The sequence below is a fragment of the Enoplosus armatus genome, chromosome 1 (assembly GCF_043641665.1).
Source record: "Enoplosus armatus isolate fEnoArm2 chromosome 1, fEnoArm2.hap1, whole genome shotgun sequence".
Lineage (NCBI taxonomy): Eukaryota > Metazoa > Chordata > Actinopteri > Centrarchiformes > Enoplosidae > Enoplosus > Enoplosus armatus.
In genome coordinates this window covers 28,955,980-28,974,194 of record NC_092180.1, presented here as the reverse complement: position 1 = coordinate 28,974,194, position 18,215 = coordinate 28,955,980, and positions in this window count along the sequence as shown.

Below are 18,215 nucleotides of genomic sequence, written 5' to 3'. Positions count from 1 at the left end.
CTGCTGTATCATGGTAAAGATACTTGAAGTGTGATGAGGTTGAGACTGTTTAGTTGCAAAGATTAGAAAAAGTTGGGGTATCTCAATTTCTTGAGAAATGCTGGATTCTGTTGTTTAGACCAGATAGCTAAGAAGAGCCATACAAGCACCTCTTTGTGTCCTTCTTTTCTTGAGTTTCTAGACAATTGGAAGTGTTTTGGTCAAGCAAAACCTATGCCACCACTTTGGTAATATTCCAGTAACAGTCCAGTACAAGTAACTCAAACCTGTATATGTAAAATACTTCAATAAATGTACTTAGTTAATTTCCAGCCCCAGTAGAGACTTCTAAACTAGTGTCTTCAAGTGTTACTTGTCCTGTGCTTGCCACCCTGTATTTGAATCTGTGCAAACAATAAGTTAAATTTATATATATAAAAAAATAAACATTAAACAATTAAAATGTTAAACAACTCTACTGTATTTGATCATATTGTTCAGACTACCATAACGTAGTTGGATGGACAACCGCAATGATTTCATGGGTTATATTAATAGCCAACAAATGTGTTATATTGTGCTTTCCAATGCTCATTCATTTTTTATTCATTTTAGATTTGCGCTTTTATTGTGAAGGCAACGCGCCTTACTTCCGGTCACAGGGTTGTTGATTCTGTGTGATCGATGCAGTTCTTTGTTTCCACTTTGAATGACGTAACTACACCTACCGCTCGACGCTAGAGGTGTAAATTACCCCCTCTGCCCCTTTTACACTCACTGTATTATATAACATGATGTTGACTCTGTCACATAACTGCACGTGCGCTATTCATGCATGAGCTAATATGCTGCAGGATCTGACACCTTTTAGTGCAGTGGCTGAAAGTGCGCTTCACAGACCTCAAGGGTCCGCATTCAAGAGGACATCAGAAAAGTGAGGAATACCTGCCTTTTTATTACGATTCCATTGTCAAACAAAAGTAGACATACAACATGACTACTCTGATTTTACTGTTGTCTCTTTTAAATTAATGTAAGTAAAGAACATGCAAGCTGCAGGAGACACGGTGTAAAAGCTGTAAGGCATGGGTCTCAATCTCGCGGCCCGCGGGCCAATTGCGGCCCGCAGGACAATATTTTGTGGCCCCCACCTTGATATAAAAGTTTAATGTTAGTGCGGCCCGCGATTTTTGTTCGTCCAACGTGCGCTGAGAATGTGCGCACCTCACGGTAGATTGTGTTGTTATTTTTGCTACACAGCTTTCTGTAAAATTCAAAGATGCATTATTAAACCTTAATAAAGCATCATTCTTTTAATTTGAGCATCATCTCCCCGTTAATGATCACTTAGTTTAATTATTGTGAAGCACTTTGTAAAGTCCGTTTCAACGCGAGCTCTGTCAATACATCACTTATCGTTCTTCTGATGTTTAATAATGATGACTGACACTTTACAGTGGTGACGGTTTGCAGAAACACGTGATGAATTTTGGGTAAAGTTGCCCCAAATATCCACAGCAGCTGTGCGTACTGATCAGCTGTTGGAGAACCTGTGCGTAATTCTCACTGAGGTCTAATGAGTAGAGCAGACGTACAAACGGACGTTAAAAGACCTTTACATCCATGTTTGGCGCGCTGTGTGACAGCAAATGAGGCTCGTGCATGTGATTCCACAGTGTGTGACATTAATAAAACAGAACCAGGCGAACCTGCTGCTGTGCCACACCACATATTTGATTCAGACAACGCCGCTATGCTCCTGCTGCATCCATGGAGTTATTATAGAAAATAAAAGCCAGTAAATAACGCTTCCATGGGATAATGGCGTCCCACTGTCCCGGCTTCATGCTTTCACTTGTTTCTATGACGACGTTTACAACAACAACAGCATGGCGGATAATGAACAGCCCGGTAGAATTCGCCTTTTTTTTGCGCTCACTAACCCGGTACTTTCTACCATCTACAAATGTCATGATGTTCATATCATCATGAAAGACGTGAATATCGAGCGCAAAAAGAAAGGCGACTGCTACCGGGCTGTTCTGTTCGGCTCAGCTATGTGAGAGGAAGCGCTGCCAGGTTTCTGGCAGCAAGGAGTAGGCAAGAGACGCCATGTTAAGAAGGAACGTTCATGTTCAGAAGAACCCATTGAAGTTAAATAACTGTTAGTAATGTAGTTTGAGAAGTTTGGATTTTTTTTAGCAAAGCTTTGCGGCCCAGCCTTACCCAGACTCTGCCTCCAGTGGCCCCCAGGTAATTTGAGTTTGAGACCCCTGCTGTAAGGCCACTTCATGTACACTAACCTTTCTGAATGAGGCCATTCTAATATCACCAGTCGAAACAGTACAGTACAACTTCATTGTCCACCTCAGTGGGCCTTTGTCTTTGACCATACATAAGCAGTATAAAGCATTGCAACATGGAACATCAGACATCAATAATATGTAAACACATTTATTACAAAGAGGACATACAGCTTAATATTAATTAATTTGGCTCTATCTGGCTGACTGCCGGCCTACATGAATGACATAAAACTATTGAGATCTCTATCAGGGTATTATTTTCACAAGTATATACAAAATGGTTCACACTGTTAAATAAATAAAGAGTTGAGAAAGAGTTGTTTCTGTAATATTCACAAAATATTCTTTTTTGTGACCCAATGAGTAAAGGATGCCATCATTTTCATACAAATAAACATAATAAATAAACAATCAAGTAAATCAACCACACTGCAAAATTATAACAATAATGATTATTAAAGCTACAAGCAGCGTTAGACGGGCCGTCGCCTTGGTCTTGTCACTGGCTCTGAATTTTCATGACTATGTGGTGCCAGAGAACACACACTAATTATACATGATGTTGTCGTACATCAAGTGTACACCACACAATGTAAATCAAATGATGTTGCCAGTAAGTGGCGCTATGAGTATGACTCATGAATGTCAAATAGGTGTTACTGGGAGTGCTTAATTAATAACAATATGAAGTTTGAGGCTATTGAGCCATATTTCCACACCCAAGCCCAAAACCCACATCAAATAAAAATGTTGACCACTTCTGATGTGTGTGGTCATATTTCACGAGATTTAGAGCATACTTAGACCTTCAAAAGGGGCTTCCTGTTGCCATGTTTGCATCACACATGTCTTAATGTTAAGCTAACCAAACTTGAAGTGAATATGTTGAATCGTCTAGGAGGAGTTCTAAAAATGTATACATGTAAATTGCCTAAAATGGCATGTTGTCTCATGATCTATCACATCATTGTTCAAGATATTGACTATTCCATTGCAATTTTGCATCACATTAATCTAAGGCTTATACCAACTGAATTTCAAATACATTTGATTAAGGTCTATTATTGATAATAAATATTATGACGAGCCGTCATAACCTGCGGCCGTGACAGCTACTTCACTGGAAGCAGTAAGTCCAATGGGGGTGAAAGGGGTGGTCACGCTCAGGTTAAACCTTATTCCAGTGCCAGATAGTTCTCTCCCAGTAAAGCAAACACCAGTAGAAAACCTTTCTCCAGCTCTAGGCAAGACATATGCTGCATCAGTGTTATGAGATAGGTCACACTCAGTACACATGCCCTGCAACCAGACAGAGTAAGCCATCTCTTTTGTGTTCAGTTCCCAGATCCACTCACCTAGTCTCTTTTCATGAAGAGGTACACACTGTATCAGTGTTTGTAAATGGTCAGCGTGAAGAGGCCCTCTTAGACACTGGCAGCTTTCAGTCTGTTGTTCTGTCCAGCATAGTTCCTAGAGAACTGTGAAGTGAGACCACTTCCAACACTAGTTGTGTGCATGTTGATGAGAAAGTGAACCCCACAGCTGAGATGTATCTTACTGTAGGTGGTCAGGCTTATCTCCTGCCAGTAGCTTTAGTGCCCAGACTCCCATTTCCAGTCATACTTGGCAATGATGTACCCACACTGCTAGACTTGATACAGCAGACAAAAGGCAATAACCAGGTTACCTGTGAGGGACATTTAAAGTACACTGTGGAGGCACCAGCTCAGGAAGTTGATCAGCAGCAGCAGCTAGAGCCCCATACAGCAGTTAGAGCTTGTAATATGGTCACCACTAGGGCTCAGATGGCAAGAAATCCCCTTGAGGAGTTACCTCTTTACCATGCTGAGTGGGAGGCAGGGCGAGTCAAGCAGAAAAAGTCCAGAGCTCAGAGAAGGAGGGAAAAGGTTTTGGCTACAGCTAGGCAACAGTGTGAGAAAGCAACAAAGCCCAGCCAGCCTTTGGATTTTGACATCCCCTCGGACATAGTAGTACTGCAGCAAGCCGATCAAACACTAAATCCCTGGTTTGACAAGGTCTCGGAGATTGAGGGTGAGGGACAAGGCAAGGTAGACTGTTTAGCTGATGCTAGCTATGTGGTTAAGAATGGCATTCTCTACCAGTGTCAGGGTAAGGTTGAAGCCTTAACTTTGCCACAGAACCTTACACAGAAGGTCAAGTCATTCCATCCCCTGGACAGGCCAAAAACCCCTCAGCAGGATTGTCAGTAGGTTTGTTTGGCCAGACATGTACACTCAGGTTAAGAACCTTTGTGCTTCGTGTGCAATATGTCAGCTAACTTTACCTGGCAGAGTAGCTCATGCCCAGCTTCAGCGATTGATTCACCATTTGACAGAATAAGCATGGATGTAGTAGGGCCCCTTGAGAGAAGTTCCTCAGGCAATCGGTACATCTTTGTAATTTGCGATTATGCCACCTGTTACCCAGAAGCCTTTCCCCTCAGATCTGTTGACGCCAGACAGGTTGCAAATTGTCTGTTTCTGCTGTTCTCGAGGGTAGGCATACCTAGAGAGGTCCTCACAGACTGTGGGACAAACTTCCTGTCCAAACTACTGCAGCAAGTGTATCAGTTGTTAGGAATGAAGGGCATCAAGACCACCCCATACCACCCCCAGGTGGACGGGCTGGTGGAGAGGTTCACTCAGACTCTGAAGAGCATGCTGCAGAAGTTTGTTTCCCACACAGGCTCTGATTGGGAACAGTGGCTGTGATACCTGCTTTTTGTATACCATGAGGTGCCACAGGCTTCAACAGGATTCATGCTCTTCAAGCTCCTCTATGGTCACCAGGTGAGGGCGCCACTGGACCTCCTGAGGGAGCACTGGGAGGATCAGAGAATGTTTTGCCTATGTGGTAAAAATGAGAGACACACTGGAACAGATGACTGCTCTAGCACAGGAGCACATGAGGACTGTGCAAGCCAACCAGAAGAGCTGGTATGACAAGAAGGCCAGGGACAGGACTCTTCATCCAGGACAGCAGCAGGTGTTACTGCTACTCCCAACCAGTGACAGTAAGCTGTTGGCCAAATGGCTGGGGTCTTACCAAATCACCAAGCACCTGGGTAAGGTAACCTATACACGCCTGATAAATTAGTCAACCTGTTGAAGGAGTTTCAGGTGCCTTCATTGCCAATCCAGCGGCCTGTCCAGCAGCAGCTCCACATCTGTGTCCCACCAACATCGCTGAGCCCAGTACAGTGGATGTGTCCCATCTCCCGGCTGTCTGATGGGACACATCTCATTATGAGATGAGATAAGAGCACTGCTGGATCCAGAGCTTTTCCAAGAAAAACCTGGCTTCACAACGCTGGTCCAGCACAAGGTCACCTGAAGTATGATGCTACTCCCCGCTGAAAGTGCTACAGGATCCCTGAACGTTTGGTGCCAAAGCTCATGGAGGAGATTGAGCTGATGTTGCAGCTGGGGGTAATTGAAACTTCGTCCAGTGAGTGGTGCAGTCCCACTTTGTTGGGCCCTAAAAAAGATGGTTCACTGAGGTTCTGCATTGACTTCAGGTACCTCAATGTACATAAGATATGAGATAAGATAAGATAATCCTTTATTAATCCCTCAGCGGGGAAATTTGCATTGTTACAGCAGCATACAGGATAGTGCAATAACAAGCGACATAAGTAGAAATTCAGGATATAATGAATAAAAACAATAGAGACTGTTATAAAAAAGCTGCTAAAACTAAAAAACAACTATAATTTACAATTTACAAATTCACAAGTTCATAGAACAAACGAAATAAAGGTGAAGGGATTGTATTATATTGCACATAGAGAGATGTAGATATTGCACCATTCGTTATACATTCAGAAATATGTGGATTGTCCATTTTGGTGTGTGTTGTCTACTGGGAGCAGTGCTGATTGTAGAACCTGACTGCAGCCGGGAGGAAAGACCTGCGGTACCTCTTCACACACCGTGGGTGAAGCAGCCTGTCACTGAAGGAGCTGCCCAGTGCTGCCAGAGTGTCCTGCATGGGGTGGGACATGTTCTCCCTCGGGGATGATAGCTTAGCCATCATTCGCCTTTCTTCCACCACTTCCACTGAGTCTAGCGGGCATACCAAAAGCCTTCTTAATAAGTCTGTCCAATTTCTTCCTGTCAGCAGTTGAGATGCTGCTGCCACTCCATAAAAGATGGCTGATGCCACCACAGAGTCAAAGAAGGTCTTCAAGAGTGCCCCCTCACTCCAAAAGACCTGAGTCTCCTGAGCATATAGAGTCTGTTCTGGCCCTTCTTGTACACTGCAGTTGTGTTGTCAGTCCAGTCCAGTTTATTGTTCAGGTGAACACCCAGGTAGATTTCACCAACTCAATGTCCATTCCCTGGATGTTCACTGGTGTGGGAGGGGTGTGTTTGCACCGGCGGAAGTCCACCACCATCTCATTTGTTTTCCCTGATGAGGAGGCCGGCACCAGTCTATAAAGTCCTGGGTTAGTTCTCTGTATTCCCTGTCGTCTCCATCTGTGATGAGGCCGACAATTGCAGAGTCATCAGAGAACTTTAGCAGGTAGCAGTTGGCAGAGTTGTGTGTGAAGTCTGCAGTGTAGAGGGTGAAGAGGAAGGGAGCAAGGACCGTTACCTGCGGGGCCCCCATGCTGCAGACAACCATTTTGGACTCACAGTTCCGTATCCGTATCCTCACGTACTGTGGTCGGGTTGGTGAGGTAGTCCAGAGTCCATGCTGTGAGGTGCTAGTCCACCCCTTTGCGCTCCAACTTGTCCCTCAGAAGCGTGGGCTGTATGGTGTAAAGGCACTGGAGAAATCAAAAAACATGATTCTCACAGTGCTCCCAGCCTTTTCCAGGTGAGTGAGTGATCTGTGTAGAAGGTAGATGACAGCGTCATCCACCCCAATGCCAGGTTGATAGGCGAACTGTAGCGAGTCCATCAACGGCTTCACCAGGGGGCGGAGGTGGACAAGGACCAGCCTCTCCATGGTCTTCATCAGGTGCCATGTCGGTGCCACCGGCCTGTAACTGTTGAAGTCCTTGGGGTGCTGGGTCTTTGGCACTGGTACCACGCAGGACATGAAGATATAGTGTATGACGTGACATACATTTATAATAATTAAAATAAAGAAGGAAGGTATGAATAACAGAAACATTTGTTACATTTTTTAAGGCTACCGATTTGAGCTGTTACACACGTTTTTAAAGATGCGCTGTCAATGGGGACCAAGGCATTATCAATGGGGACCAAGGCATCTTAGGTCCTAGGTCCAGTTAGGGCCTGTGTCCTCCAAAGCATTTCTTCTGAGGCCAGCATATTTTTTTAATTGTTTCCAAATGGGGGTGCCTCATATTAATGTTCTTCTACAAACGCCAGGAGCGTGACGAGGTGCTGTGTTTTTAGTCAACACCGAGAGCTGTAAAATGTTCAACTTTGGGTGAAACGCTGCGCTTGTCACTGTCATTTGTCCAATCACAATGGAGGCGGGGCAGGATAAATACCACAAAGACCAATTGGGATGTTTTCTCACACACAAAGTCACATGAAACTAGACAGACCAGCGGGTCCGTCCTCTCTCCCTACGTGCTTCAGCCTTCCCTTTATCCAGAGCAAGGGCCAGAGCAAGTACTCTACCTTGTGCTGACATTTTTACATTGAGTATTTGTTGATAACACAAACTATCTGCGAAATTGAGTAGACTACTTGCAACACGAACTTCTGTGTATATTCCATATCATAGCAACCAAAGCATCTCAGCTGAAAAAACGCTGTGCCTCCAAAGCGCTTTCAAGTGCTCCCAGCTGGGCGTTTTCAGAAGAGCGCCTGGCATTTTCAGCTGGGAAAAACGCTTTGGTGAACACAGGCCCTTATCCATGGAATTTTCCAGCACCATTTTCCATGTGTTTATATACAGCCATTTCATCGATTATAAGGGCAGACAAGGTTTCTTTTCCCTTCCGTTTCCTGTCCTCCACATGAAACTAGATAGCAGAAGTGGCTGGTTTTGTTAATCCAGGATCTGCAGAGATGTTACTTACATGGTCTGGGAGATTCCTCAACTGAAAAATGGTCAGCAGTAACTGATTTGGGTTCAGGATTGCAATGACTCACTGCAGTATGTAGTGTTATGTCAGTGTGATACAGGACTGTATCGGACACCAATTTTTTGTCATCACGTAGTTCTTCCATCACAATGGACTGGTTACTGTCCGATACTTCTGTGACACCTTCACCTACCTAGTGTCACAACCATGGTGGAGTACTGGTTGTCCATGGTAACAGCATCTGTAGGCCTATTTACCATCTCTGGCTCAGATTTTGTAACTTTTCCAGAGGTAGATGGACTGCTGGACAGCCATGGAAGAGTGCAAGTGATTTACGTAAACAGTGTAAACAGTGCCACATCTGAGTGGAAAGTGAGTGTGTGGAAACCATGTTTCCCCCTTGGTGCAGTAAGTAAGTCATCTTCTCCGGGGATACAAATGTCCAGGAGACCATGTCCTATTTGCCAACACTGTGGCAAGTGCTCGTTGATATATATATATATATCAAGTCGAAGATTGCTTGTTGTGCTAAGACCCTGTGAAATTTTCTTATTGTTTTTATTTCTCTGCTAAAATGTGTTTGTGCAGACCTAGAAACACAAAAATTACACAGGCACATATAATGACACCCACTGACCTCAAAGTGACGCTGTAATAATCAAGTTTATGTTTTATCTCAAAAACGGCTTAACAATTCATTTTAATCTCTTGAGTCATTTGGGTCTGGTTTTCTGCTCAAAAAATGTCAAATTTTGAGAATTTTCCTCAGTTTTCTAAAATCTGATTTTAAACATTCCTTCGGAAACCACCGGGCCAATCATCCCAAAAGGGTCATCTACAGACTTCACTGATTTTAAGTTGTGAAAGAAATTTAGATACATGAATCTGTTTCAATTAAACATGCCAATCAGTATTTATAAAAATAGCAACAAAAGTAGTCATGTGAAACACGTCTACACTGAAGGTCATAAGCTGAACAATAAACTGGACTGGTCTGACCACACTCAGGCCCTGTACAAGAAGGGTCAAAGCCGCCTCCACCTGCTGAGGAGGCTGAGGTCCTTCCGTGTGTGCAGGAAACTGCTCTGGACTTTTTATGACACTGTGGTAGTTTCAGCTATCTTCTATGCTGTAGTCTGCTGGGGGGGGGCAGCATGGACAGGGATCGAAGGAGGCTCAATAGACTGATTTGACGAGCCGGCTCTGTTCTGGACTGCCCACTGGAGGTGGGGGCCCTGAGCAGCTCCTTTAGCAGCAGACTGTTACACCTACGGTCTAAGAAGGAGCGCTACCGTAGGTTGTTCATTCCTACGGCTATAAGACTGTTTAACTGCACATAAATCTGCTCAATTTGTACATACTGTATATTTTCCGTGTATATATTTATTTTTGTCCCCCATATTTTTTATATCTGTATTTATTATTTGTATATTGTTTTTCTTTAAAAAAAATACTTCTAATTCTTATTGACACAGTGCTTGTCTGCTGTGTGTTTCTGCACCTTTCTGTCTTTGCTGCTGTGACGTGTAAATTTCCCCGCTGTGGGATTAATAAAGTCTAAGTCTAAGTCTACATTAAAAGTTTCTGAAAGTAGATTCATACCCCCTTCACATCGACATACAAGAGGTCCAACATTTTACTCTCTTGTTGAACACTCCACATATTGTTTAAAGTCAGGACAGGGGAGAGGGAGACATGATTGAAATCTCCACATTATCCCACATTATTATGAGGGTGCTGGGATGTTTGGATGAAGTGTAGATGATGTCAGTCATGCTTGCTGCCACAGCAGATGGTGTAATGTAAACCATCACAGCAATGCCGTGCAGGAACTCCCATGGTAGATAGTAAGGTCTCAATCAATTAAATATCGGGAGTGCAAATGCATCCCTTCACAATTACATGTCCTGGATTACACCACTTAGAGTTAACAAAGACGCTAAGAATGCCTTCAACTTAATGAAAGTGTTCTAACATTTCTCTCTAACTGTCTGTGATACACAAAGTCACCAGTGAAACGAACGATAACAACTCCACCACAATTCTCTATCGGCCCAACGCAGAGAAAGCAGCAGATCGTGCAGCAGGTAACAGTACACATTTGTTGTGCTTTACGTTATTTGCTTAGGCAGATCTGTGAGATTAATTGAGCTGAGGCACAGTCCACTGGTTAGTGTTACGGCCGCGGCCATTCCCTAGTGTTTCCTTGTATTTTTCTCTTCCCTGTTCCCAGTGTTTGTCTGTTGTGTGTGTGTGTGTGTGTGTGTGTGTGTGTGTGTGTGTGTGTGTGTGTGTGTGTGTGTGTGTGTGTGTGTTGGCGTGGGCGTGGCTCCCTTCCTCACTCTCCTGGCTCCCTGGTCACCGGCGCACCTGTCTCCCATCAGCTCGTCACCTCTCCCAGCCATCACATCTGCCATCCATTAACTCATTAGCTCTGCAGTATATCTACCCCAGTTCTTCAACCACTCATTGCCTGATTGTTGTGTAACCTTAGTGGTAGCTGCCTCTCAAGGCTGTTCAGTATCGCTGTACTATTTTGTGAGTAATACCTGCCTCTCTGTGTCCAGGATCATCTTCAGCCTGCCTGTCTTCCTGATTGTCTCCCTCCCTGCCTGCCTGCCACCACCCTGCCTCCCAGCTATCCTCATCTGCCACGCTTCCCTTCACGCTCATGCCAGCCTCGTCCTATATTACCTTCACTCTTCCCTGCTGCCTTTGGATTCCATTTCCCTTGCCATCGTCTCCACATCCAGATTCCATTTAACAATAAAGACATCACCTTATCCAAACACAACTCTGTCCGTGTCTTGCACTTGGGTCCCTCCAGTGTGCGTAACAGGTTAGTGTTGTTGATTGATGTCTGGGAGACGGATTTTAAACCTGGTGTAGGAACTATCCATTGAAAAACATTGCTCGTAAATTAGTGGCTACATCCAGTGATGCTAACATTAGCCATGCACATTGCCATGCATATTACCGTCAACAGGGTGTCTTGACAGGGTGGGTTGCAGTTGAGGGTGTCTCCACCCGTGCAACACTCTCAGAGGATTGGCGGTCCATTTCAAGAGCAATGTCCTTTTAAAATCCTTGAAATGTCAGTGTTGGATATTCTAAAAGAGTGAAAGGCAAAATGCTCTGATGCAAGCACATACACTCCTGCTAGGGTCTTCTTGGCGCCTAAACAGTGATAGCTAGGGTATGAGGTGGGTGTGGCTCTCAAACCTGTCAGAGAGCTTGTTACAGCCCATGGATAATTTGGATTGTTTTACTACAGCAAGGCCCAACGCGTCACAGAAAGGCTAAATAAAGCAAATTGAATAGATGAAAGGAAATTGCCCTTTTTAAATGCCTGATTAAAATCTGAATTCTTAATGGAATTAGTGAATCCAGTTAGTTATTTATCTTTTTAAACTGCATTTTCAAATAGATTTTTAAATTCCATTTATGAAATCATGTATTTTTAAGTCATGAAATTATTGACCTTTTAATGTTTTTGTAAATCCCTTATTTTTAACTATTTATTGATGGATTAATATTTCATTATTTCCAATAATGAATTACTTTCTCATTTAGTCTATTTATAAATACATTCATTTCTAAACAAATTATTAATTATTCTTCATGCCTATTTTTATTGTACAATTAGTTATTAATTTATTAAATGCTTCAATACTATTTCTGTGACACTTGTGGTCCTCCATAATTAGTAGGCATTCTCCACTAAGTGTTTGTAGATGTGTTAGGACTATCCAATTAAAGTTGAGAACAGTAGAAAGTCTATAACCTATCAATAGAACACCTACATTAATTATATGCAACAGACATATTAACCATTTGTAAATAGAGAAATGTTTTATACAACTGATCACTAACACTGGATAACTCAAGTCAATACCATGAGATAAAGCACAGTAAAACAAACACTATATAGGCAGCACATAGAGAAAGAGAGCTTTTATTTTAACAAACTATTGTCTGGTTATGTGTGACAAGCATTATATTGACCATTTTAAATTCCCAGCAGGTAGTGAATACATGGCCCAAAGAAAAAACTTCACTGCACTGGCAAAAACGAACTTGACCAACTGTACACCGACAGAAGGAACTTATCTCACCAAAACAAGTTGAAAAGTGAACATCTGCGGCCTAGAGAGGAATCCTTTAAGAAAAGACAGATGAAAACCTATACAGTGGGAAAAGTGAAGTTATCTCTCAAAGAAGGTCAAATGGACATCTGCTGGCTCTAGATTATAAAAGACACATGTTGACCGTTCAACAGCATTGAAAATGAACTTATCTCACTGAAACAAGTGAGGTTATCCCTGTAAGTAGCTCAAATGGACATTTGCTGGCATCTAATGACTCCTGATTACGCCAAATGGAGGTTCAAAAATTAACATTGAGTTTGTGTGTACGTTTGCAAAAACTGTCGGACTCCGTAGTTTTCTCTGTGCCCCTACCCAATTTGACCAGTGATGATATGTTTAGCCGCATGTCGTCATTCAACCGCTGGTTGTCGAGGTGGTGTCCAGAAAACAATGTGGGCTTTGTAGATAATTGGTGGACTTTCTGGAGATGACCTGGTCTGATGAAGAGAGACTGCATTCTTCCCACTTTATTAGTGAACCAAAACCGTGACCCCAGAGTCCAGACCAGGAGGCAGAGTTGCAGTCCTACATGCTTCTCTGCGCTTCCATTAGAGCAGTTACCCACCCAAAACCCCATAATGACAGTTGACAGTGTCTGCCCCCCGACTACTTAAATAAATTCAATCAAAAACAGGAGAGGAGTCATTAATAAAAACTTAATAAAAATGAACACCACCACTGCTATAGGCCAAAACAACAGGAAAATTAAGTGGGGACTGTTAAACATAAGATCTGTCATCTAAAGCTGTATTGGTAACAGTAAGTAAAAACAGTGTGAAAAGACAAGTTTTCACTCAAAACAGTTCAAAACATAATTTATTACTAAAAGGAGTGGGAAAAGACAGGTTTTCACTCAAAATGGTCCTTTTTTAAATTTTTTTTTATTTCTCATTCTTGTTTGATCCAATATCCCATTGCACCATGTGGCGTTAGGGTTGTTCATCACTTTATAGGGCAACATGTGAGTGGAGTTAACTGACAGTCATGCTTGCTGTAGTGTGTTTTCAGTCACAGTTGGAGTCACACGAGTCACTGATGAGGCAGAAAACAGCACCCCCTACTGTACCGGGTCAGCAAGTCAAAAAATATTCCCAAACACTACTGTCTCACAGGGTGCTGGATTTTGGTGAAAATGTATTGTGTTGATGAATTGTTCCCATCACAGTTGGCCACAGACATAAATCTGTTCACAAATTTGACAGTAATATCCTTAATACTTGCACTAAATGTAATGACATCAGGAACACTCTTCCATTATCTGTGGGAACTAGGTTGGTAAGGGATTTCTGGAAAGAGGTACATCATTGGACAGTTGGTTTTACTACAACCCTCCTTTGAACCTAGAATATTTATCATGAATACCCTAAGGATATAAAACAGATAATATGTATGGCATATGGCGGAAGTACTGGTTTTATTGATTTCTTTATATCTTTTAAGTTCTGCTGTGCTTATATTGCATGATTTTATATATTGTTTTAAATGATTTGTATTGCTGTGCTTGGTTTTAGTTCAATGCTTTTAGTTTGAAATGTACTTGTAGTTTTAAATGCATGTTTACTGACTGTCACTCAGTCAGTAAACATGGCTGTGACCATATTAACATTAAATATCTGCACCTTGTCGAGCCCTTACTTTCTAACTGACATTGCTTTTAACCAATTGGACACAAGGGTGTAGCCGGGAGAACCAATGGTGGGTAGCTGGGAGGAGGGACCAGACCTCCTGAACACAGGACTCGGTTCAGGTGAGGACAAGGTGAGGACCAGGTGTGGATGTAGTCACTGAGTAAGTCTCTTATTTGATATTTCCTCGCTCCTCGCTTTAACCAGAAGTCATTCTGGTCCGCCATTTTGCAGGCCATCCAAAAGCTCTTAATTCTGCTCAGAGGAGAGAGGATTGAGGAGTGAAGGGCCATGAGTGAGGGGACACAAGAGCAACCTTTCAGTATAACATTTGACACATTTGAACAAGATGGCGGAGAAGCACTACAAGTGTTAAGTGTCTGTTAGCCTATTATCTTTTTTGCAATGACTGCCACATACCATTAACAACAGACGCTGGCCGAGGAGGTGGTAAATGTTAACTTAGTATCTATATTTCACTGTGCATCTGAATAGTTGAAATCACTTCACTACTGAGATTGTAGCAAATGTGGGTTAGAAATGTATAAACTGTATTAACTGATAAAAAGTTGCCACTCATAGTTCCTGGGAAGTGTGGGGACTTACAGAACAGTCAGAACAACTTATCTAATTTACATTAGTTATTTACAGTATCTACACATTGACTTTAACTGCTGGATTTGATTGTATTACAGTAGTTTTACATTCATGACCTCCACCTGTATTACTTGCATATCTAGGAATATTAACCTGGTTGGCAATCTCTCTGAGCACAGCATTGTTGTGTTTATTTAGTGTTGAGCAATTCTGGTGGTACCACCACTGCTCCCTGTGCGAGGTGGAGACATTCTAGGGCCAAATTTGTTTTATGAATAGTGTTTTAACAATACTGTCAGTCTACTCTCTCTCTGTCTTTACGTGTTTTCTTCAGTAGATGGTAGCAGTGTCAAGACAATGCTAGTGTTTAAAACTCTCAGTCCATGGAGAAATGCACACAGCCCGTATTCAGACACTGTGCCTTTAAACGAGCCGTCAGGACTTCCAAAAGGTTGTGATGTCACAACTATACAGTCACCGCACTCAAGCCATGTCTCCAGCAGGTCATCTGATCCTGGTACAGCACCCCCACCAAGTACAGGGATGCTCATCCACTTGTTCAGTCTGTCTAAGTTATTGGACCGCTTTGCTCAGAGCTACTGAAGTTTTTGGAGGTTGTTCAGTTTGTCTAAAATGGCTTGTTTCAGACAGAGGGTGAACTGAGGGGCTGTAGAAAGGGCCAGTATAAGATAAATGAGGACTTGTTTGAACTGTGAATCATGCAAAGCTACTCTAGCGAAATCCTAGTATAAAAAGATAGAGCTGAAAAAAGCACAACACAGGACTTTTAACGGACAGTGTTACTACAGTCATTTTAGGTAGATGAAGAGGTTCATGAAATCTGAAAATGTCATACTTCCAGTCATTCTATCACATAGCCAGTGGATAAAATGTGAGACATCTTTTAAAATGGTCAAAGCAGATGACCGCCCACCTAGAGCCTGATTCTCTTTGAGTTTTCTGCCTGTTAAAAGGTGGGAACTGTTGGGTCCCTGTAAATAATATAAAGAGTGTGTAGATTAGTGTCATGAGATAACTTTTGTTGTGGCGCTATATAAATAAAATTGAAAAAAACAAAAGATAATGAAGAAAATTAACTCTGATAGGTCAACATCAAACAAGCCATGGTGATGAATCCATGCACAACATTTTGTTCACATTGGTCCAACAGCACTTAAAGACCTCAGTATGTTGGAATAGGTGATTCATCGGTCAGTGACATATACCCTACCTGAGAACGTCAAACACAACCCTGCCAGTCTGCCAGCACAGCGGGGGCTTCTGCCAGGGCAAAGACCTGCCAGATAATGTGTTTGTACAAACTTCAGAGAAAACAAAATCACTCACCCACACAGAGACAAACACGTTTAATGAAAAACTTTCCACAATACAAAATCAAAGTTTAGTAGATCAATAGATAAGATAGTAGATAAAATATAAAACCGGTTTTATCAGTATGATTAGGCAAACTTGTTGAGTTAGCCTAATCATACGGTCACAATAATTGAAGATTTACAACAGATGTCATAAAATAAACAAAATAAAAGTCTTACATAATGTGTTACATTAAACTTTAAAGATTTCAGAGAACAGATCTAAGTCTTATATCACTGAGCAAGGACAGAATAATAATTGGAATACGGAAAAAAAAGTTTGAACTTAGTTGTAATAAAGTGAAATGACTTTCGGTTTTGACGGTCATCAGCTATCGGCCATTGCATGCCAAGCTGAGCCTACTGAACTCATCATAAAAAACAGAACAAAACAAACATGTTTTTCCCCCCACAGAAAGCTGCCTGAAATGACATCATCTTGTCTTTAGCTTGTACAAAGCTGGACTTTTGACACCAGTTTTGTGCTGGGAAGATACATTGGCATATCTGAGTTTATATGCTCGAAACATCAGAATCAGAATCAGATTCTGAACAGCTGTCTGTGGTTCCATACGTGGAGGCAGTTGGGAAGCAACCATAAAGTCTGCATGCAGAACCAAAACAATGAGCTAGAAGTGTCTAGAAGCAGAATTTGGCATTAATACTCCTATAGTGACCCATTCACATTACACTTTCACATTATCATTTCAATCAGGAGACCCTTGATATGAGTCAACAATTATTTATTGACACATGCAAATGAAGAGGATATGAGAAGTCTTTGGAAATTAAACCCCATCTAGCGCCATTGTTTTAAAAGAGGGTTAGTGAGCTGTGAGATAGTTAGGATACCCCCCACCCCTGACAGAGTCTAGACACTGGTGGTGGTGAAGGGGGGGCTGAGATCTGGATGTGACAAGAAGTAGGTGACCGGGCACTGATGAACAGGAGGTGAATAGGGTGGAGGCGGGTCACAGCAATGCTCTGAAATGACAACTGACAGCAAGCAAGGAGGAGAACAGATTTAAATTTTGAAAGCCACACTATGATTGGCTGATGGAGATCATGGCAAGATCTGGTTGGATAAGAGAGAGTAATGCCTATAGTCAGCTCTCTCTCTCTCTCTCTCTCTAGTCAGAGAGCTGACTATAGACATATATATATACAGTATATATAAATATATCTATATATAGATATATCTATATATACTGTATATATGCCTATATATATATAGATATAGATATATATATGTGGAGAGAGAGAGAAAGAATAAGAGAATGAGGCATAAATATAGTCTTCCACACTGAACTTCATTAGACTCAATGTTAACATTAAAAATACCTCTTACTGGTGCTTTAAAGGATGTGCAGTATTGAAATACCCCATGGTAGCTACAGAGACCCAAAACAACTGCCTGATCCACTAACCAACACTGATATGTGGTGATCAGTTTTCAAAAGGTATCATACAACAAGAGTCTCCTGCCATGCTAGTGTGGTGGGCCATGCTTCCCTAGTACAAATAACTGAGCATCATGTGTAGTGTCTGAATGCAGCCCCAGGCCTAACTCCTCTCCTAATGAGCACCAGATTATTTAAAGCACCTGTTGGTCTATGTTCACCCTGTTGGTTCCTGTCTCCGTTGGTGTTGGTGGTGGTGGTGTTGTTTGGTGTAGCAGGTATGTAAAGTGCTTTTACATTTAAAATGTGAATATGAGATACTTCACCAGGTTCAACACAGCAATCCTCACAGCAAAAATGAATTGAATTAGTGATAGCACCCCTGGGCACTCCTCAGTGTAGTCTGCCTATCCACAAGTGGCCTCAGCTCACCTTCCCCAGTTTTGCTTAGTTTATGTTGGACTGGCAGTTTTAGATAGTACTTACAGTTTTAGATTTTGTATTAAGCACTTTTCAGCTAAATTTATAATAAAAGTATTCATTTTATCCCCCTTATTGGTGTAATTAACTTCTCTATAATCTTTTCTCCCCAGCAGCTCCAGTCCCTGTCTATTTGACTATTTTTGATATCAAAACATTTGGTGTATTTTGACAAACATGTCTGTATGGTCAGTCACAAACTTGTGTGCCTTACTATAACTCTTCAAGCAATATTTAAAATGTTTGATATTTCCTGGGGTACAATTCCCCAGGGTG